Raw genomic sequence first — 25,077 nt, 5'->3', positions numbered from 1 at the left:
CCATGATTGCTGTGGTGTGAGCTACTAAACCTTGCATTCTTGGGCTTAATCTCCTCACTCATTAGTTCTGTCACAAACAAGCAAGCAAGAAAACCTCAGATGTTCGCAACTCAGTTTTCAAATGACAAACTGAAAAAGTAGGCCTTTGATGCATTGGCAAGTTGTGCTACTGTGTCTGAAGTGTAAAGTAACTAACCATTGCCTTTGCATCCGTGTGCCATTGGTAATCACTTGTGAATAGAGGAATTACTTAACTATCCTGTGCTATTGACAAGCATTGTATCTAACAACAGGTAGTAAAATCTGCAATTGCAATGGCTTTGTTTTGGGAGCCTGTGGCAGACATAGTGACTCCACATACTGAGTGTGAAATGGCCACCTGCAGGGTAAGGGGCTGAAACTTTTGATCTTGTGAGGTCTGACTTTGATGATCCTATAGCATAACACCTCAGAGGAAATGCTGATGGTGGTCTGAGGAGTGCGGCAGGTGGGAAGATGTCAAATGAGAATTAGCCCCATGCATACTGTCAAGGATGCTGCCATTGATGACGCTCATTGGAGCGGGAGCAGTCATATGTACTGTTACTGAATTGAAATGAACCATAACTTCCAACTGAGGTCTGGACATCATCCAAGTATGAGTGCTGCAATTCGTTAGACTGGAATTGGTTATGCGCTGCTTGTTTTTAAAGTGTGTAAAGAAGTAAAGATTCATTAAGATTAAGCTGTTGTCTTTGTTTTTTCATAGTGTTAAAATTCAAGTAGCTGTCTGTTTTCGTTAATCAATTATTACATCAATAAAAATAATGATTTTTTTCCCTTATGCACTTCCAAATTAGGTTATCAAAACATCTTAAAGCATTCCATCCAATGTTGCTAAACAGTGAGGACTGTTGATATGTGCACTGGATTTGAAAACAACAACAACTGGCATTTATATAGCACTTCATAGATCATAGATCGTAGATCATAGAATCCCTACAGTGTGGATACAGGCCCTTCGGCCTAACAAGTCCACACTGACCCTCAGAGTATCCACCCAGACCCATCCCTCTGATAACCCACCTAATCTACACATCCTTGAACACGATGGGCAATTTAGCATGGCCAATACACCTAGACTGCACATCTTTGGACTGTGGGAGGAAACCGGAGTACCTGGAGGAAGACCACGCAGACACTTCGAACAGAGAAAATGCTCTGTGGTGCTGTCATTCTTTGTTTTCTTCTACTGAAGCTAAAAGTTCGAAATTAGGATAGAGCTGAATTCACCTAAAGAATATAGTACCATTGTGGTGATTTACAACATAAGAAATCTAGAGGGCTTGCTCAATGATCTGGAGACATGAGTTCAAGTCTCACCATGATATATTGGGAAATTTAAACTAATTAAGTGGAATTAAAGGAAGAATGTGTGATTTCCTTCTAAAGCCCATGTGACTCCAAATCAAAACCAATGTGCTTCATTCTTAACAACCCGCTGAAATGGCCTAGGACGTTACTCAATTGTATGAACTCTGGCTCCATTAAATATAAAACTAATGATCATGTTTTCCTTGACATCTCCCTGCCCTGAGTTGGAGCAGTTCCTGCCCTTCAGGGTCAGGTCAATCGAGCTGCAGTGTCTTGTAGTCCTTGGCAATGTCAGAGCTCAGTAATGGGTGCTGCTGGGACTTTAGGTGGTCCCGATAGGAAGGCAGCCCTGGGTCCTGGACCGATATAAGTCAATGGAATTGACCATTGAAGAATCAGGCATCTCAGGGAGGGAAAATGGGGGGTGGGTTTTACTAGAAAAGAGGGGAGGAAGAAAGTGGTGTACAATTTTCTGGAAGTTGCTCCCACTGTGCATAGGGCATCCATCAAAAATTGTACCCACCTTCTTTTCTGCATTTTAAAAACATTTATTTTTAAGATTCAGGGCACTCATTCTTACCCACTTGTCCATGCCAACTGTATTGTGGCATGAGAAGACCAATAATGGGTCAATTTAGTTTGGATGAGCACAATTGATCCTTAATTATTCATTTACAAATATTGGGTGTGTTGTCAATTTCAGCACCCACCCATCCACCATATTATTGGAGAGAGCTCTGGGGGCAAATGGAAAGGTATTGAGCTGGCCATTCAATCTGTTTATGTGACACACTCCACTGAAAATATGCTAGGCGGGAGCATGTATTATCCAGACCATAGTCATGCTCACAGAACTATGTCTTATACTCAACATACCGAGATATATGTGTCTCAATAAAAGGACTCTGTCATAGTGACATAGAGTCAGGAAGTAGTGACTTTAGGAGTGATTGAAATTTACCGATTATGACTGACTACCTCCAGCAACTGTATCTCCATCAGTGATGAATCAGTGCACCTGATCAGGTACACAGGGAGGTGATGGGCTAGTGGTATTGTCATTGGTGGAATCTGAATTCAATAAAAGCCTGTAATTAAGAGTCTAATGATGACCATGAATCCACTGCCAATTGTGGGAAATACCCATCTGGTTTGCTAATGTCCTTTAGGGAAGGAAACTACCATCCTTATCTGGCCTGAGCTACATGTGATTCCAGACCCACAGCAATGTGGTTGCCTCTTAACTGTCCTCTGGGCAATCATGGATGGGTAGCAAATGCTAGCCCATCCAATGACAACCATTTCTCATGAATGTATAAAATAAAACCTGTAGGTTGGGTCAATTAGCTCAGTTGGTTGGTTGGCTGGATACCTGATTTTGCAATGCAGAGCAATGCCAACAGCATGGGTCCAGTTGTACACTGGCTATGATTACCATGAAGGATTCTCCTTCTCAAACTCTGCGCTTACTGATCCTCAGGTTAAACAACCACCAATCGTCTCTCACTAATGAGGGAGCAGCCCTATGGTTTAGTAGGACTGTGGCAACTTTAGGTTCACCACTACTTGGAACTGGCATTGAGAGTAGCCTAGGTTCACAGATAAAGAAATAATTGTATTTATATCACACCTTTTATACCACTGGTCATTCTAAAATGCTTCAGAGCCAGTGAAGCACTTTTGAGGTATAGCCATTGTTCTAACTTATGAAAAATAGCAGCTGATCTACAGTACAAGATGTCACAAACAGCAACGTGCTAATGATCAAATAATTGGTTTAAGTGATCTTAATAAGATGCATAGGTACCAGAATAGGATAACTCCCTTACCTCTGTTTGAAATTGTACCATGGAACTTTTATATCCATTTGAAGAGAAAGGAATAGTCTCACTTTATCACCTCACCTAAGAGATGATAAGTTTGACAATGCAGCATTCCTTCAGTAGTGCATTCATGTATCAGTCTTGATTTTGCTACTCCAGTCCAGGAATGAGACTGAACCCGAATAATCTAGCTCAGAGAAAGAGTGCTACAAACTCAGTAATGGCTGACGCTTTTGAACATAAAAGAAAGCAACAAAATTTGGAACTATATTCACTGAACATTAAATAAACAAAATAATTGCCAGTTTGTGATTCAATGATGATTGATGTGTGTTCAGATGAATATACATGATCTGTTTAACAACAGCATGCTTGATAATTTGCATTGTGCTTTCTGCTGCTTCACTTGAAGCAGGAAGACACAATGGAACACTCAATTTTTACCCCACTCATTCTCTTGAAATTTTCTGAACAGGATTGAGATCTGCTGTGGAAGAACTGCTCCTCTCGGAACCCATAAGCAGCAAGAAAACTACACAAAATATCTAAAGTTCAGCATGTAGGTGTTTAATTCATCAGAAATCCTTCAACCCACTTCTCATGATGTTCTATCACAAGGAATAACTATTGGCTGGATGGCTAGATTATGTTGCAGATTATTCAAGTGCATGGGTTCAATTCCTGTACTGGCTGAGGTCACTACGAAGTTCTCACCTCTTGACCTTACCCTTCCCCTGAGGTGTAGTGGTTAAACCATCACCAGTCGTCCCTCTCTAATGAGACAGTAGCCCTATAGAACCGTGGAGACTTCATCTTTAACTGTTGCACTTCAAATTCTGCAAGATCTGTGTATAACCTTTGGTACACACTGGTTGGCCATTTCTCTGATGCAACACTTCTTTTCTGCGGACTCACATATTGCTTCATTATGTCTTCTATGTCCAAATATACTATTGACTACTAAAATAGCTTCTTGCTAGATTCCCTGGCAACTTCATCCTGAAATGTTGATCACGAAGATCACAAAGCAACTGTGACCTGTACCTTTGAGGAATCAGAGGTTGAGCCTCCCACATAACACAACTTTTATCAACTGGGAGCTCAGTAGCCTGATTTTTATATCAAGTATTTGTGCTAGCCATCCATTGGCAATATAGTTGTATCCTTGCCAATAAGGAAATGCTGTGAATTGTTCTACCGATGCGATCTGCTATGAGTCTGCCACCTATCATTGGGGTGACCTCTGTCAATGCCACCTGCCGCCACATGCCATCTGCACGTAAAAAGAAAACACATCCTCCATCTTGGGCCTTACCTCCATTGAGAATGGTGATCTGGAAGGCTCATCAACATTGATCCTCTACATTTGCACTTCATATTGCATTTATAAGTAGACAAAATCAAAGGCCATTTCCACATAAAAGCAAAAGCTAAAGCTAAAGTAAGTACAGAAGACTTAGAGTTCAAAATAGCTGTCAAAATAACTTGAGAACAGTTTTGATTGTGAAAATAGAATTATACACGTATTTATGAAGCCTTAGTTGTCCGTGTTGCAGACAGGCATATTCCAAAGGCCATAACCAAATATTGAAGGACATGCAGAGGTGCAATTGGGAAAGTTAATGTGTAAGGCCTTTCAACCATGGTACGCTGAGTGTCTGGGAACTGTGGAACCACTTGGACTGTGTGCCTCACAAAAAGTGTACGTTTTAAATCGCGACTATTGAAAATGTATTGAGGTGCTTTAGAGTGAAACGTGTTTAATATCTATTTGCACTTTCTATTAATTCCAACTTGAAATGTTTTGCCCTCAGGCTGCAACTGGATTTGGAATGTATTTTGTAAATATTGAGACTGTTATCAATCAAGTTGAGTGCAATATGTTGTCTTGGGAGATGTTGAATTTTCTTGCAAGTTCTGCAATATTAAGGTCAAAGTATTTTAGTAATGCTTTTGTTTATAAGTTTTATTGATAGAGTATATTTTTGAAAAAAGAAATTAATGTCTTTCTCCAGAAATGAAAACAATCACTCATGTTCTATCTGACAATAATTTTGCTAACTGGCACTACATGAAACAAATGCAATCAGTTTCTCCTCACTGTTATGTAGGATATGAGAGATCGCAACAACTATTTCATTTCGAGAGGTACCACATGCTAACATAATCTTTTTGGACACATCGTAACGTACAGGCATTGTACTGGCTACCAATTTCTTTTTACATGAGTGCACTGCTTTGTTACACTCCCTTGTCCAATTCCACAGAACACCGTTCCTCAAAAGTTTGATCAGTACATACAATAAGGTTGTAAAATGTTATATGAGCTTACTATAATAATTCACTTGACCCAACTAGATCTGAACTCAGGAATTGAGCTTTTTGTCGACATTGTGACTCTACAAAGTTTTGACTCTGAAGGCCTTTTAAACATTTTACATTATATGCCTTCACATGAACCCTATAATTTTCTGAAGATTGGAGCATATTGTACAGCCTGGCATTGTGAGTCTGCCTGTTTGAAGATGAAATAAGTAAGTCACCCAAATAGCACTCTGTTGCCTGAGGTCTATTACCAAATTTGGATCAGTACCCTTGAAAATTTCAGATTTGAAGCAACACTAAACGGAAAGTTATGAAACTGAAATAGACCCATTTGTATATTAATGACCTGATATGACTTAGGCTCATCATTTCATGCAAGTTGCAGATAAGAATCTGTCACACTTAATTTTGCAAACTCTCTGGTGTCTTGACAACATTTAAAGAGATCCTCCAAACGTGGCAATTTTTTGGGTGGGGAAGTGGTATTGTCGCTATCTAGTAATCTTAGATTAGTAACCAAGGTAATGCTCTGGAAACCCAGGTTTGAATCCCACCAGAGCAGATGGTGGAATTTGAATTCAGTAAGCTCATTAATTAAAAGCCTAATAATTATTATTAAAATGTTGTCAATTATCAGGAGGGAAAGAAACATTTGGTTCATTAATGTCCTTTAGGGAAGGAAACTGCCATCCTTACCTGGTCTGACCTACATGCGACTCCAGACCCCCATTAACTGGTTGACTCTTAAATGGTGTAGAAAGACACTCATTGGTAACAATTGCTAGAAAGTTTTGAAAAAGGAATGACTGCCTGTTATCCACCAAGGCCCCAGAAATGACGACAGTAAACATAGCCCTGTCAACCCTACGAGTCAGCTACTGCCAAAATTTGGAAAGCTGTCTCACAGGTTTTGGCAGTTCAGCAATTCAGGAATCACGTGACTGCTATTTTCATCAGAGGTCCAATGCCACTTGCGTTACTATGCCCTCTGTATTTCCTTCAGGCAGCTGATCCTATGGATTGCAATTGTCCCCTCATCAACCTTTTCTTTGTCCCTCCATGTGACTGTTATTTCTTCAACCTGAAATTCTCTTCATTTACCTTTTTCCAAAATATCTTGGCAAGATGACACTTGTTTTTGTGGCTTTCATAAATGGACAATTCAATGCCTGATGTTGACCCAACTACCAGCAACCAGGACTTTGCAGTTACATTGCTCTACTAACTGCCTATATTGAAGCATTTGGCTTACCCAACTTCACCTTATTTACTTCAACAACTGGTAGTTGCTGAATCTGATTTCTCTCTAGTTAGACTCCATCGTGTTTGTGGACATTGTTGTTCAGTTTGGTAACATCTGCAGCAACCTAATGTGACTTCATTCACTTTTAAAACTATATAATTCATCATACAATGCTCTCTCCTGAAAATTTCCAAAACTACCATGAATTTTCAGCTTTTTCAAAGTCACAATAAAATTTACAATCTTCACCGGGCAACTGATTCCTTGTTCAAAACTGATAGTTTTCTGTCGTGTTGCTCAAATGTCTGACAGTGACATCATTGGTTTTTGACTTAGAAGAGAGAAGCAAATTCCTGACTGTTTCATACACTTCTGATCCAGCTTCCATTAACAATATCAACATCCCCAACCCACCAATGACCTGATGATTAGGATTACCAGGAATGTTATTCACAATTTAAAGACATTTTGAGCTACTCTATATTTGAACTGTAACATTTTTGAGCACAATTACACTGTCCTATTCTCCCAAACGTGTTATCTTTGCAGGTCAGAAATGAGACAGGATGCCACATGAAAAATTAAGTACCCAAATAAACTCATTTACAGTTTGAATTTAAAGACATACTTACATAAGTGGCCACAAGAGAGTTCTATTACATGTACGTGCTTTTCTACCACATTCAACATTCACTCCATTCACTACTGACACAATGGCAGCCACATATGCCATCCACAATGTGCAATTTAGCAACTCACACAGGCTCCTCCAATAGCACCTTTCAAACTTGTAAATTATCACCTATACACAGCAACACATTTTCAAGGGCTATTAGGCATGACCAATAAATGCTGGCCTAGCCAGCAACACACAAAGCCTGTGAACAAATTAAGAGACCTCTATAGACCTTAAGTCAATCAAAATTGAGATGTTCATGTTGTAATATACTGCAAGTCCTGTTCCCCTATTATCCCTGTGCTCACTGATCTACATTAGCACTCACTCAAAGCTTTGTTTTTTTTTCAAATTTTCATCCTTATTTTAAAACTTTCCATGTTTTTGCCCTTCCCTATCTCTGTAATCTCCTCTAAGCTCACAACTCTGAATTATTTAAACTCGTTTAATTCTGGTCTCCTGACCATCCCTGATTAAAATCGCTCCACCATTGCTGGCTGTACATTCACTTTAGGCACAAGTTTTGGAATAGCCTCCAAGTGCCTTCTTGTCTCTTCCCCTGCCTTTTGCACATTTAGAGTCATAGAATTCTACAGCACAGAGACAGACCCTTCACCCAATCTGATCCATGCTGACCAAAATGTCCATCCACGCTAACCCCATTTCCCTGCACTTGGCCCATATCCTTTTAAACCTTTCCTATCCATGTATTTGTCCAAATGCCTTTTAAATGTTGTTAATGTACCCACCTCAACCACTTCTGCTGGCAGTTCATTCCCTAAGCGTACCACCCTCTGTGTAAAAAAATTGTCCCTCAGGTTCCCATTTATTCTTTCCCCTTTTACCTTAAACTGATGCCCTCTAGTCCTCGATTTCCCAGCCCTGGGAAAAAGACTGAGTGCATTCACCCTATCCATGCCTCTCATGATCTAATACAGTTCTATAAGATACCCCCTCAGTCTCCTACACTCTAAAGAAAAAAGTCCTACCTTGTTCAACCTCTCCCTATTACTCAGTCCCTTGAGTCCCAGGAACATCCTTGTAAATTTCTTCTGGACTCTTTCCAGTTTAATAACATCCTTCCTATAGCAAGATGACCAAAAAATGAACACAATACTCCAAGCGTGGTCGGCAACATAACTTCCCAAATTCTATACTCAATGCCCTGACTGATGAAGGTCAATGTCCATAAAGCCTTCTTCACTTACCTATCTACCTGTGGCTCCACTTTCAGAGAACTGTGCACCTGAATTCCAAGCTCCCTCTGTTCCATTACACTCCTTAAGGCCCTACAATTCACCATGAAACTCCTACCTTGATGTGACTTTCCAAAATGCAACACTTATCAACGTTAAATACCATTTGCCATTTCTCGGCCCACTTCCTCAGCTGATCAAGATCCTGCTGCAATTTTGGATAACCTTGCTCACTGTCCACGATACCGCCTATTTTAGTGTCATCTACAAACTTACTAATCATGCCTTGTACATTCCCATCCAAATCATTGATATAGATTAGAAATAGCAATGGACACAGCACCAAACCCTGAGGCACACCACTAGTCACAGGCCTCCAGCCCGACAAGCATCCTTCCACTATTACTCTCTGCTTCCCACCATCGAGCCAATTGTGTATCCAATTTGCCAGCTCTCCCTGGATTTCATGCGATCTAACCTGCCCCAACAGCCTATCATGTGAAACCTTATCAAAAGCCTTCTTAAGGCTCTTTAATCAAGCTTTCGACCTTATAGCTCGTTGTGTAGCTCAGTAAAATATTTTGTTTTATAGTGCTCCAAGAGCTGTTGTGGGACTCTTCATTACCTTAAAAGTGCTTCATAAATCTATTTTCTTGTTGTTGCTGTCATCATTGTTTTATGTCCTAAAGATACACCAAGAGAAAATAAATAGTTGTCCCAGACTGTGAGGAGACAAATGCCAGTTGCTTTGGGTCTGCATTCAAGCATTCTACACTGGATTATTGGTGTTGACCCACAGAGACTGGCATTCAATGAGACCAGAAAACAGAATGCCATGCCCTGAAGAACCACATCCTCTCAAGTCTCTTACAAAAGACATTCAGTGTTGGTTAGTAATTCCTTAATTATAACCCATGAATAAAATTATGTACCTACTTTGACTCGTCTTAGTTACACAAATGAATGAATTTCTAACCATGTTTTGCTTTATAATAATGTTGGTTTTTATTGTTAACTTATTAGAGAGATATGACCTGACACCTGAATATGTGACAGAGGAAACACAAACATATGTATTTATCTTTTGCATATCTATCATATTTAATTGTTGATGAATGCTGCAATGCAGGAAATGCAGCACAGAGTGTAAACTGCTCAAAACGGTTTTCTTCACATATCTGATAGATCAAAGCACATACAGATAAGATCCCAAGACAGAAACCAACTACTTTTTAAGATGAGTAATTTTACCGGCGCCCTTGGTATGGAGTTTGTTCATCAAAGTTTCAATATTGTTAGCTCGTAAAAATGGCTACATTTGTCTGCCTCAGATTTCAAGAGTATGCACTTAATCTTCTTTCCTCAGAGATTCCTAGCCTCAGAGCCACTTCTGATGCAACAGGCCTTCTAAGAATAAGGTTCTGTCTGAAATAAGACATTCTAGAAAAATGTTAATGAACTTTAGGACCGTGAGGTATATTGGTGTCCTGACCTGTCTCCTGAGCCTACACCACTCACACCACACTGTACAGCCCATGAGAATTCAGGACTTGAATATATAAAACTGATGTGCATTCATTGGAATACATACATAATTTCAGCCTGGGGTCTTGTGTCTCTGTGATCACCAGTCTTCAATTTTCCACCCATTTAGTTTAATGGCTAGAAAATTGCAGGCTGGCAAGCTTGAAGCACGAAACCCTGGTCAATTGATTAGAGTTGTAAAACAATAGCCAAGTTTCTTCCTCCATTCCAAACTGATGATATGAAATAGCTTTTGAGACAATATAGCCTGTTGTGCACTTTCACCATCACTTCTTTTTGAAGAGATACATTTTGAACTAAAATGAATAACTTGTTAAAGTAACACACTCGGCTGCTGCATACAATTAATGTGCATCTTTGCTGGCAACAGGGGTCAAAATTCACATAGTACACAGGAGAGGTGATTTTTCCATTTGTTCTTATTGGATCTGATATGCAAAATTTTGGGAGTTAAAACAAAAGTAAGTTTTACAAGACTTTTAAAAAAATTGGCCCAAATTCTGCAATTGGAAAGTGCACACAAATCCATTTAATTCCTCCTTTTTTATCATGTCATTGACGCAAAACATTCTATACAATCAAAATGCTCAGCAATGCCAAACACCAAATGAAAGTTGCACTCTCTGCAGCCTTCTCTGCTAACCTCAGGTATTAAACCTCAATAGTCACTGTTTAGATGTGCAGGATATATCTACTTTACTTTGAAATCATTAGAATTTAACCACAAAGCAAATTCATTTATAAGGTCCTGTATAGGATCATCTGCTCAGTTTGAAAAAAAAGCAGAATCTTCATGTCCCTTGTGTGAAGGTGGAAGGCAGCCTTACCTTTGATGAACACTTTGCAATAAAATTGGCTGACATCTGCACGATTACTTGCACAGAATTGGTTGGTGCTACTGTTTGCAAATTAGCATCGTATTGACAATCATTGCAGAAAAGCAAAATTGGGAGGGAATGGAAATAGGATTGAATGCAAGAAGAAACTTTTCAGAGCTGTCTTCATTAAGAGATGACTATAAAACATGCATTGTTTAAGAGTCCATCAAAGTTGAAAAAGGTTAAGAGGGAAAGGTAGACTAGATATCACCAAATTCAGCATTTACCAGTCTCAGGATTTAAGGAGAATTGAAAAAATGACCACAGTGGCTGAGGGCTACTCTCTCATCATAGAGAAACATTTAGTAGTGGTTTATCCTGAGTGCCACTACACATCAGACAAGGGGCAAGGTTGAGAAGTTGGGACCTTCATGGTAACATCAGCCAGGATAGAAATTGAACCCCTTCTGTTGGCATCACACTGCATTACTAAGCAGCCATCCAGCCAACTGAACTAACTGACCCCCAAGGAGAATTGGAAAGCTGGCTTAAATATGGAATTCCACAGTGTTAAAATCCCCGGAAAGGATTAGTACAGAAGATTGTGTTATGCCTTGATAGTGGGTAGACAGGTTTGAGGAGAAAGTGCAGGTGTTAACATAGAAAATTCTGCAGTTTTGAGGAGGCAAGACAAATTAGTTATTGTGGCATTGACTGTTATAAGACCATAAGACATAGAAGCAGAATTAGGCAATGCAACCCATTGAGTTTACTCTGCCATTTGATCATGGTTGATATGTTTCTCAATCCCATTCTCCCACCTTTTCCCTGTAATCCTTGATCCTGTAACCAATCAAGAACCTTTCTATCTCTGTCTTAAATACACTTAATGACTTAGCTTCCACAGCCCTCTGCAGCAATGAGTTCCACAGGTTAACTACCCTCTGGCTGAAGAAATTTCTCCTCAGTTCTAAAGGGTTGTCCCTTCATTCTGAGCCTGTGCCCTCAGGTGCTAGTCTCGCCTACAAGTGAAAACATCTTCACCATGTTCAGTCTATCTAGGCCTTTTAATATTCTGTAAGTTTTAATTAGATCCTCCCTCATCCTTCTAAACTTCATTGAGTACAGACCTAGAGTCCTCAACTGCTCCTCATGTGACAAGACCTTCATCCTCAGCATCTAAGACTAAGCCGTTCCACATTTAGAAAATAGTCTACACCACTGTTCTTCCTGCATAACCTTATATTTTCCACATTGTATTCAATCTGCCACTTCTTTGTCCACTCGCCTAGCCTGCCCAAGTCCTTCTGCAGCCTACCCACTTCCTGTCCCTCCGCCACTCTTTGTGTCATATGCAAACCTTGCAACAATGCCCTCGGTTCATTCATCCAGATTGTTAATGTATAATGTGAATAGTGTGGTTTGAACACTGATCCCTACAGAACTCTATTAGTCACCAGCTCCCATCCTGAAAAAGACTCCTTTCTCCACTGTCTGCCTTCTGTCAGTGAGCTAATCCTTTATCTATGCCAATACCTTGCCCCTAATGCCATGAGCTCTTATTATTTAGTAACCTCCTGTGTGGCAATTTATCAAAGAACTTCTGGAAATCCAAATAGATCATGTCCACTGGTTCTCCATTGTCTAACCCACTGCTTACGTCTTCAAAGAATTCTAATAGATTTGTCAAGCCTGACCTCCCTTGACTCCAGTGATTCCTGAAAGATCACCACTAATGCCTCCACAATCTCCTTAGCTATCTCCTTCAGAAGTCTGGAGTGTAGTCTGTCTGGCCCAGATGATTTATCCACCTTCAGATTTTAGCTTTCCCAACACCTCTTTACTCACAAATTTCATCTTCTCCCCTCTTATTGCTTTTTTAGTTATCCTCTCCTCATTTTTTAAGACTTGCAAATTTTCTGGCTTCTTGCTAATCTTCACCACGTTGTATGATTTTTTCTGTTGCTTTTATATTGTCCCTGACTTCCCTTCTCAGCAACGGTTGCCTCAGACTCCCATTAGATTTTTTCCCTTGTAATCAATTTCTGCTGTGCTCCCCAGTTATCGTTAGAAACTCCTGCATTTGCTGTTCTACCACCTTCCCTACGAGGCTCCCCTTCAAATCAAATCTGGCCAGTTCCTCCCTCATGTCTTTGTAGTTGCCTTTACTTAATTAAACTGCCATTACATCTGATTCCAGCTTCTCCCTCTCAAACTGCAGGATGGATTCTATATTATTATGGTCACTGCCCCCAAGGGGTCCCTTCACTTTGACCTCCCTAATCAAGTCTGCCTCATTGCACATCACCAAATCCAGAATTGCCTGTTCCCTAGTGGGCTCTACCATAAACTGCTCCAAATAAATCTCATAAACATTTCATCCTCGGATATTTAGTTCCCAAGCCTCATTCCCTCTGTGCTATCAAAACATCATACCTGCCAATTTCAATCTGTGCTATAAGCACATTTACCTTGCTTTGTATACTGTATGCATTCAAGTACATGCATTACAGCACGTGCATTATGGTATGTAAATAAAACAGAAAAACACAATGAGGGATTGCAGTGCAGAAGGTTTTCAATTTGGAGTACAGGTGGGTGTCTGTATTATACAGTACATAACTCTGCGTAAGTCTCAAAAATCCTATTTAGGCTTAAATTGAATCTCAGATTCATAAACAAAATTTGCTGGCAGTGTTAAATGTCAGCTTGTAAAACTGACTATTTATATTAAGGATGGCTTTGTGAAATAAATACAAAAGTTAGCTGTCTTAAAAATAGAACAATAATACTTTCCATTCAATACAGCATTCGAACAGCACTTCTTCTCTCCTGTCTTGCTCTCTGGGTGTGGTATAGTTCATTACAGCTCAACAGTAACTTTTAACTTGCTTATACTTTATTGGAATTGACATCCTTAAAGCATATACTAATATTTTTACAATTTCTAAGGGGCTATAGGTGCAAAGCACAAGCAAATTGTGGAACACTTCTCCACAATTTGAGGTTATGACTGTTTGCCACTGTTGGTGTCAGATTAGACCTCAAGATGAACTTCTGACCTCATATTTATGCCTACATTGCCTAATTCCACCACCATAACTGCACCCTTGTTTTACCTCAGGAACAAAAACAGAAGTTGCTGGAAAAGCTCAGCAGGTCTGGCAGCATCTTTGAAGAAAAAAATCAGAGTTAACATTTCGGGTCCGGTGACCCTTCCTCAGAACTTTGTCTTACTTATCTGCTGCTAAAACATTTAGTTATGGCCTTGTTATGTCCAGGCTTGATTCTAATGCAATCTTAGCTCATCTGCCATCTTCTAATTTCCTTAAACATAACTTCATCCAAGACAGTGGTGCCCATGTCTCAACTCTATGTCCTCTTACCCTGTAGTCCCTGATTTATGTTTGTTCTAAGTCAAAGCAACATCTTGATTTTAAAATACTTATTCTTTATTTCAAATCATTTCAAAGATGTTACACCACACTATTATTGCAATCTTCTCTAGCCCACAATTCTCCAAAATATCTGTGTTCCTCTAACTTTGGCTTCTTGAATATCCCTGATTTTAATCACTGCCTTCAGTTGCCTGGACCTTAAGGTCTGCCCTTCTTGTATCCTTCTGCATCTCTATGACATTTTATTTTGGAAACGATGCATATAAGTACAAATATGCTTCATTGTATTGCAATATTCAGTGCGCCATTCATGATGCATTTGTCCATGGTCAGAGTATCTCATCACCTTCCGAAGAAGTATCATCGGACTGGATTAAGCAATAGTATAGCTCCATTGTTTTCATATTAACTCTGCTGACTGTATCGCTTGGCAATATATTATTTTAGGTTAACTCATTCATTGTCAAATAAAAAAGGCTCAAGAAATTCCTCATTTGCTATTACCGGGGTTTTTTTTGATACTTTCATCCAGCAATGAGCATTTACCAATTAAGATTGCTGCCATTATTATTTGAGTAAACCGAATAACGTAAATGTTTGTTTTCCTTCCATGCGACTTTGAAGACAATTTCAGTTAGAAAATGAAACAGCAACACGGAACTCATTTTTTTTTCCTTTAGTCATTCACAAAACAAGGGCATTGCTTTTACACAACATTTAGCAGTTCAGGATCAACTACTTTGCTGTGGATCTGGAGTCACATCTAGGCCAGACCAGGTAAGGATGGCAGTTTACTTCCCTAAAGGACATCAGTGAACCAGATGTTTTGTTTCCCCGACAATTGGTAAGAGAATCACTGGATTCCTAATTCCAGATATTTACTGAATTTAAATTCCACCATCTGCTATGGCAGGATTCAAACCCAGATCATTATTCTGGTCTCCGGATTAACAGTCCAGCGATAATACCACTAGGCCATTACCTCCCCATCCACAATATAAGCACAAAATAAATAATTGTCTGTTAAAACCCCATCAAATGCATTTAGCTGCAATCCATTTTTAGTCTAAATTCTTCACAAAGATGTTCCTTTCTAATGGTTGATGATTTGGAAATCCACTGTGTTCCCTTGGCTAAAAGCCCTACATTTCTCAATTACTAAACTTCACCTATATTCTCCTCTTTGTATACTTTACAGTTTGGCAACGATATGCAGTGTATGTACACTTGGTTGTCAATTTGATTTTTGTGCGCGGTTAGTCAAAAATTGAAGGGTGGACATCTGGAATTTCACAAAATACAAGAATGATGAGTCTCCACATCAAGATTACGTACATAATATGAGTCCTTCTCTCTCCCCTGTATATAAATGAGTTTCCAGATTTCTAAACAGTGATTCTTTTTTTCATTTTTAACAAACTTTGCATTACAGGAATTGCATTGTAAATTGAATTGCTCAATTCGCCTAATAAAACATATTGGGCAGCTGGACAGCTTATAAAAAACGCAAACCCTGTGGCAAATTTCTCCTCATTGATCGTCACCATTGTTTACTGGCATCAGTAGCCCCAAGGGAGTCTTTGTTAACTGCGTGCATTGCAGATAAGACAGATTGTTGCAAAATGGGATAAATAGGCACCTTTCTTCATCGACACAAGAGCCTATTGAAGCTGATTAATTGGAGTATGGAACTTTTACTTTCAGGGAATACCATCATTTGCTGCAGGCAGTGTGTAACAGTCCTACAGACCAGCAGGTTTTAGTTCAATTCTTACCTCATTTCAGTTGGGGGTGTAATTGGGAAAATATATTCAGTGAAGGGTGACCTGATTTTCAAAAGCCACAACTGGAACACATTGGAAAGCCATGGGAAGACTCTTGATTGACATGCCATGTCACTAATGGCAGGGTTCTCAGGGAGGGGCAGTTGAAGATGTGAGCTCAGGTGATGGACATCCCCAAAATGCATCCAGGCAAAGTTACCAGCACTGTTCCATGAATCATTTAAAGGCTGTCATTGGCTATGGAGCCATCAGTGCTAACAAGGGTAGTGACCGCTCACTTAGAAATGTCAAGGGGACAATGGGGGAAGTCGTACAGGTTTCCTTCATGTGTTGTAATTCAGTAAGATGTGATGGGCATTTACAAGAAAATGGATGACATTACACAGATTTTCTCCTCCCTGACATCATTGTAATTATCAAAAAGGAAAAAGGTGAAAACCAGAACATTTGAAACATTTTTAGGAAATTATCAGGACATCAGAACATTTAATAAAGAGCCAGCAGTAGCCCAGCCAAACCAGGATGTCTGGTTGCATAAATCCAGCATGTTCTGCAAGAGAATTGTGATGACCCCCTTAAGGTCGGTCAGGAATCACTAATTAATTTCCCTATAGAGCTTGTTGAGAATGAGTTCCCTTGGTAAAAGCCTGCCCAGCCAGAACTCATCACCTGGACCCTTTATAAAGCTGACCCATTCTCTACCCGTCTTCCGCAGTTACATTTGTGCCTGAGTGTCATTGGAGAGGGAGCACATGATGCCCATTAATGCACTTAATGCCTCTCGAGGCAATGTGGGGAATACAGAACTTTAATGGCCCCCTCCAACTCCATTTTGGTTTAGCCCCTTCCCTCTCTCCCTACCTCTCTCACTTTTGCTGGTCCGCATTACCCATTATGGTCTTTGCTTGTAAATATTTAATTGGCTTTATGGGGATTACTGGTGGTAGTTAAAAGGGAAAAAAAAACATAGAAAAGAAGCAGACTCAGTCAAGAAAAATTCTAGCGATAGGTCTGCAGAACGCTGTGGCCCAGACTGGGATCAGCCTATGTACGCCACACGTTGTAATTTGGTGTTCAACAATAAATAATGTTCCTTTCCAGTCACACTTCCTGAATTATTACAAAAATGGAAATTCACCAGGATACTTATGCTGCTAGCATTGTGTGTGTATGATCATTGCAGGGAATAGGCTTGACAGAAATGCAAACCATCCCCACTCTTCTGTCATCAAACAGCCTGAAATGATCCCAGTTTAGCCTCACACACGAAGAATACTCATTAGGATAAGATATTGGTAGGTGCTCTGCACCCAATGAATTGTTCCTCAGTGGGATCCCTCACCTTCATCAGGGAAGAAGGCAAGATAAAATATATGGATAAAAACCTGTCTCAGAGACAACATTAAAATAATGCTTGATGCATGACACTGGTAAAAAAAGAAAAATGCGTTGTTTTAATTATTTGTTGTGGGAAATGTGAATTACTGACTAGGCCAGTATTTATTGGCCAAATATAATTGCCCCAGAGATGTTAGTGATAAGTTGTTTTCCTGAAGTGCTGCAGTTTTTGAGTGTAGGGATACCCAAAATGCCATTAGGGAGGAATTTCTAGGATTTTGACACAGCAACATTGAAGGAATGACAAATTAGTGGGATGGTGATAGATTGGCTGGGAAACTTGCAGGTAGTGGTGTTCCCATGCACCTGCTGCCCTTGTTTTTCTGGATGGTAGATGTCACAGGTTTGTAAGGTATTGTCTAAGGAACCTTGGTGAATTACAACAATGCATCTCATAAATGATATGCACTGCTGCTACTGTGTGTCTGTGGTGAAGGGAGAACATGTTGAAGGTATGAATGGAGTAACAATTGACCTGGTCCTTTTGTCCTGGCTGATGTCAAACTGCTTTAGTGCTGTTGGCAAAGGACTCTTCCAGATCGGCTGAAAGTATTCCAATACATTCCTGTCTTGTACCCTGTGGAGAGTGGAAGGACATTACATTTTGAAATTAGCTACTGGCACACAACTGATAATGCTCTCCTTCAGAGTAGCAGATTGGAATTCTTAAATTGAAATTTCCTGATCTTGCCCGTGCAACATGAAGATTGACTGGGACGGGCTTGAGGTGGGCTGGATTACAGTGGGAGAAATTGAGAAACTAAACAGGAGCACAAATGCCTGAATAGCAATCAAATATCTTCCAAAAACATGACCACTACCATCTAGAAGGATAAGGGCAGCAGATTCTTGGGAATACCACCATCTGTAAGTTCCCCTCCAAGCCACACACATTCCTGACTTGGATACATGCTGCTCCTTCAATGTCACTGAGTCAACGTCCTGCAACTCCTTCCCCCATGGCATTGTGGATCTACTTACACCAGATAGACTGCAACAGTTCAATAAAGCAATTCACCATAGCCTTCTCAAGGGCAACTAAGGATGAGCAATAAATACTGGCCTAGCCAGTGAGGCCGAGATTCTATGAATGAATAACAAGAAATGACGAAGTATCTCCAGCTCTAAGCCAGCTCCCCAACGAAAACATTCAGTGACTGGCTTACAAATGTATTTGGCAACATCATGAGAATAGGTGCCTCAATGGTCTTTTTTGCTAGAAATTGATAAAGCGCTGAGAGAGAGAGAGACAGAGAGACAGAAAGAAACTGACTGTGTAATCAGGGGACACTAATGAAAATTATGTTGCTGTGTCCAAGGTAAAATTATTACGTATGTTTCTATGGCAGGGAGTCCACATTTTTGAATCCCAGTCTATACTGCAATAGCCAGACCAACTCATATCCATACAGTGGCTCAGTGGTTAGAACTGCTGCCTCACAGTACCAGGGGCCTGGGTTTCATCCCAGCCTCAGCTGACTATATGTGTGCAGTCTGCACATTCTCCCCATGTCTGAGTGGGTTTCTTCTGGACATGCCAGTTTTCTCCCACAATCCAAAGATGTGCAGGTTAGGTGCATTGGGTGTGCTAAATTGCCCATTTCCAGGGAAATTGCAGGCAAAGTGGATTAGCCATGGGAAATGCAGTGTTAAGGGCTGGGATTGGGGGATGGAAATGGGTCTTGTTGGGCTGAATGGCCTGCTTCCACACAGAAGGAATTTTATGATTATATTTATTAGTGTATAACATGAGCAGGAGGAGGGATGTTTAATGCATCGATAACTGTTAGTTCTGGTGAATTGTGCTCACAAGGCTCCAGAATTTTGAATGAGGATCTCCGTCTTCTGATCTCCAGCATAGCTGTGGTCAATGCTACTTGTTGGCCTTACTTTATTCATCCATGGCACTTGTCTAAAACTGAGGTGAGGAACAGTGGGTGCCTAATAAATTGGTGGAAATTATAATACCTCTCTTTTCCGCACCATATTATCTATTACGGCTCACTGATTGTTGTATTTAACAATTCTAAAAGTCACTTACAAACCCTGTTCAGAATTTGTCACCAGGGACTCTATGCCAGCATTACTGAAAGAGATACTCAGCTGCTGTTAGGTAGTTATCTAATTAGTCATTTTAATCTGCCATTAAGCTGATAGTGGTTTTCATGTCTATTTATGGCTGCTTTAGCCAACTTCAAAAGTTGTGGCAGATGTGTTTTTTGGAGATGAGGTGGTTTCCATTCAAATGTTTGTGCACTAATTACCTGTGGCACAATGGTGGGATGCTTGTTCTGTCACTATGGCTGAAGGACCAAGGCAGGAAGAGCAACAAGCAATGCTGGAGAGACTCGCAGGGAGGGAAGACCAAGTAAAGGAAGGCTCAACTGCCTATTTCCTGCGAAGAACAAGAACATCATTAGCCCAGGTTAGTGTACAGCGGTGCATCCACAGCACTGCTTGGCAAGTTATTGTAAAAAGTGAAATGCTGAAGGTGCTGTAAATAAAAAAATATATAGAAAATATATAATAGGTCTGACAGCCTCTGAAGCTGTGTTAACATTTTAGACCTTCTGATAAATGTTCAGAGATAAGGTTCTGTCTGCCGCAAAGACATTCTAAGAATCTGAGCACGCTGTTAGGCAATGCTGACACATTGGAGGTTGAGCCTCAGAAGTCTGCAAAGAAGATAAAGTAACTAGAGGCAATGTAGGTCACAGATCTGAAATACTGACTGCTTCTGTCTCCTCAAATGCTGCCATGACTTGTTGAGTATTGAGGCATTTTCTGTTTATATTGCCAAGCTTTACAACATACCAAATCCAGCACCAACAACAACCCATCACTTCATTACAGAACATTCCTGAGGAGATTTATAGACTCAATTCCTCAGCATAAGCATCAATCCAGGAGATTTAAATGACATCAGTCCAATTGCAGCACATTCCTGCATCAAGCAGGTCTCAGGTGTAATCTCTAACAAAGAAACATTTTCAACACCTTCTGGAGAGGTAATGGAGCTGGAGGATAGTGCTCTGGGCTTTGCCTGAGGCTTCTCTCAGATATAGGGCATTACTGATTGAGCATTGCATGTGCTGTTATATCAAGACCCAATAGTATCCATGAATAGAATGGCTTCCACTGATTGAATGAGTAACTGGATTACAACAATAGATTATACATCATACGAATCTGTGCCTGGTTTCCTTGGCTTTTGTCCTGATATCTGTTTCCTGAATCATTTTTTCTTTATTGCACACACCTCCGCCATAGGATTTAAGTTTTACTACTTGGAGACAAAGGATACCCTGAATATATGGTTCAGGGCATGTGTCAGGAACATGATGATGATACAGAGGAGTGGCATAAACACTGCAATGTGTGCCATAATACTGTAACAATGATTGAGCAAACTATCAATAGTTTGAAACAGAGATTCCACTGCTTGGAGTGTTTTGGAGGTGATCTTGAACATAGTCCTGAGAGAAATTCCTGATTTGGTGTAGTGTTCTTTATGGATCATAAATATATCCAGCAAAGGGGTTCCTTACAGTTGCATGTGGAAATGTGTGGAGGTAAAACAACGGGAAGCACACAGAACATCATGGAGCAACAAGCCCATCAACCTTGTCAGCAGGAAGAGCTGTATGCCAACAGATCATTGAAGCTTTTGGCTGAATCATCAAAACCCCATACATCAGCACTGCTACCTCACAGTACCAGGGATCTGGGCTTGATTCCACCCTCAAGTGACTGTCTGTGTGGAGTTTGCACATTCTCCCCATGTCTGCATGGATTTGCTCCGGGTGATCTGATTTTCCTCCCATAGTCCAAAGATATGCATGTTTGGGTGATTGATCATGCTAAATTGCCCATAGTGTCCAGGGATGTGCAGGCTAGGTAGATGAGCCATGGGAAATGAAGGGTTATAGTGTAGGGAGGTGGATCTGGGTGGGATGTTTCTCGGACGGTCAGTGTGGACTCGATGGGCCAAATGACCATGTTCTGCAATGTGGCAAATCTATGATTTATTCTATGAAGATAATCTCCTCATCTCTGCAATCCATCTAGTGAACCACCTCTGAACAGCCTCCACCACAGCAGTGGAGCGCCTTCCTTTAAAGGTCTACAACTTTAAATGATGTCAACCCTTCTCCAGTGTCTTCTCTTTCAGTAAAGCATAAAATTTCTGATCAAAAATAAAATGCCCTTTCTTAAGGAGCATCGTTCACTTGGAATTTATAGGTTTCTAGCCACAACATTGTTCTTAAAAATTTCAGATCACACCCAACCAGAATGCAGTGGACAGCAATGGAAATATGAAATGCTAGAATTATGTCTTAATTGAATTATTGCTTAATTTATGAAAGAAACCACAAGTGTGGGAGCATGAGGTAAATCATTGTGAGGGCAATATTCAACGCAAAGTGCGCAAATATCTCTAGGAGCTTTAATTGGAAGAGATGGACAGGAAACGGAGAAGGAAAAAGTTAGGGTTAAAGCTGGTGCATTGCAACATGAAAGGTAAGTGAGGTACTAGTAAGAGTTTTATTTTTTTTGGCTTTAGTCAGGCAATCATTGAATTTTTGCCAACACTGCTGCTAGGTTCTCAGTGCAATGCTATGCTGTCCAGTATTGCCATGCTAATTTGCTTGGGCACTTTTCTCAGCCGAGATTTCCTCCTACTAGGGCTGTAAGGCATCCAAAGCATTGTTTAAAACTCAAGAGGGCCTTGCAATCCTCAAATTTACTGGTCAATACAGTGTGGAGCTGGAGAGACACAGCAAGTGAGGCAGCATCAGAGGACCAGGAAAGTTGATGTTTTGGGCTTATGAAGAGTGTAAACATGAAACGTCGACTTTCCTGCTCCTCTGATGCTGCCTGACCTGCTACATTCCTCCAACTCCACACTGACTCTGACTCCAGCACCTGCAGTTCTTGCTGTCTCAAATTGACTGGCCTATGTTTCAGGTTTGAGGGGGTCACAACTTGAAAATGGTTTGTGACTTTGCCCCAAACTATTGCATGACTGAGGCAGACACCCACACCAACTTTGTGCCAATTTGAGTACAGGTTGAAATTTTCCCTCATGAAATTCATGGAATGCAAAGAATAATATACATTTTAAAAAAGGAAACACAATACCTATCATCAATGCAATTCAATCTATTTGAATTGCAAACACTGTGATATCATCATCAGTCCAAAAGACAGCTTAATATTTTTTTTTAAAAATATGCCAAGTATCCCCTCCTCCAATGCCAAGAATGAGGATGATTTTTGTCACAAATGGATTTTGCCAAAAGCAGTCTTCTGAATGCACTTAAACCTAGGGCTCAGGTTTGCATAATGTAAGGATCGAAGCACTTACATCAAGGTAATGCAACGCATTAACAACCTCAGATGCAATGAACAGGAATGGTGAGACGGAAGTCAATCCTCATAACTGCATTCAAAGTAAACCATTCACAGACACAATGGGGACAGTTTCGGGAAACATAGTTATCAATTTTGTCAATTTTACCAAATATTCATTTCTGTGCTTCAGCTCACACAGCAGTTTGCAATTGGTACCATTTAACATGGGCAATACAAATGCATAGTAAGTGAAGCGTGTAGTGATTGTAATGAGGTCAGCCAGGTGGACCTCATAGAATATGAGTTTCCTGATTGGAGCTGTTAACCTGGTCCGGTCAGGGAGCCCTGCTTGACTTATATAAACAGGAGTGTCAGACATCCTGTTCACTCTGAGAGCTGCTCTGAGGGAGCTGGATCAGTGTCAAGGACTCTTGACATATAAATAAAGGGTGACTTGGTGATGGAATATCAGCATCTGGAGTTATTTCAGAGTAAAATTGGGTAGACTGCGACTTCATTAACCCAGCTACAAAAAGCATTGCTCTTGCCCTAAATTGATAGATGGCAAAGAAAACTTACCCAGGGCATTTTATTTTTAAACCTTGTACAGAATAGTCTGATGCAACAGAAACAGCATGAGCTCAGTTCTGGGGAAGGGTCACCAGAGCCAAAATGTTAACTCTGATTTCTCTTCACAGATGCTGTCAGACCTGCTGAGCTTTTCCAGCAATTTCTGTTTTTGTTTCAGAGACTGTATGGTAGATTTGCTTCATCAGGGATTTTCACAACTGAGACGTATATCCAAATCCTGTAAAATGGTAGTATCTAGTGATTGATGGCCTATAACAGCAGGATTTGCAAAGTACTTTATCAATGTAGGTCATATTCCATTGGCCTGTCACCACATTATAAAATTATTTTTTAGTGTTTGTGTCTCAGGTCACAGACTGTTTTCCTTATGTGGGTTATTCTTTCCATCTCATCCATGGCTGACTCCTTGTAACAAGTGATGGGAGAGCCAGCTGTATTAATTTTCTAAAAAACAAAATGCTGGCTCCTCCAAATCCAATCAATCTAAAATGGGTCAAGCTTGGACTTGACCTACATATCTTCAACTTGGCTAATCAAGCTATTCTCATTACAAAAATGGAATAACTGCTCAATCCAGATAATTGCTGCTTCAAATTGTGCTGAATACAGATTTGTCCTGATTGTATTTTCTGAAGAAGAAGCCAATCTATGTCAGAATCATGACTAGTTTTGTATTTAGAGATTGGGCATTTCAACTTTTACATTATTCAATCAGGCAATGGTAAAAAATGCTGTGGATCGAAAACATTTCAAATAATAAAATTCCAGGGAAGGGATTTGTTCATCCTTGTCTCTCATTGTCTCTTTCCTTGCGCTCCTGCTATAAAACAACTTATTTATTGAATTTGAATTTTCAACATTATTGCTATAACATTACTCTAATGATTCAATTAGCTGATAGGATGGGAACTTATGTATTCTTGGAACAAACAACCAAAGGCCTATGGATGCTGGAAATCAGAAGCAAAATAAGAAATTGCTGGAAAAACTCAGCAGGTCTGGTTGCTTCGGTGGAGAGAGAGCAGAGTTAACAAATACTGTCAAACCTGCTGAGTGACAGTATTGTTAACTCTGCTGTCTCTCCACCGAAGCAACCAGACCTGCTGAGTTTTTCCAGCAATTTCTCATTTTGGTATCTATTCACGGGATGTAATTGCCATTTCCTTGAGGAGATGGCGAACTGTCTTCCTGAACTGTTGCAATCCATGTGATACACCCACAGTCTTATTAGGAATAAAATGCCAGGATTTTTACACAGCAACAATGAAATGATCAGACACAAGTCAGGATGATGTGTTGCTTGAAGGGGAACTCACGAATAATGTCAAAGAAAGTTCCATTCTCAAGAAGGGTCATCAGATTCAAAACATTTTCTATCTACAGATGTTGCCGCTCTGCTAGGTTTATCCAATGATTTCTGTTTATGTTTGTTTCATTTCTTCAGCATCCACAGTTCTTTGGTTTATTTTAAAGTTCCATCTCCTTTGCTTGTTGCTCAGTTATTTAATCTCTACAGTTAGACTCTATAATTAGCCTCCATAATTGCAGGTTAAGAAAATTAAATTAAAGCTA

The sequence above is a fragment of the Rhincodon typus genome, chromosome 25, assembly GCF_021869965.1.
Source record: "Rhincodon typus isolate 14 chromosome 25, sRhiTyp1.1, whole genome shotgun sequence".
Lineage (NCBI taxonomy): Eukaryota > Metazoa > Chordata > Chondrichthyes > Orectolobiformes > Rhincodontidae > Rhincodon > Rhincodon typus.
Note: the sequence above shows the minus strand (reverse complement) of the source record.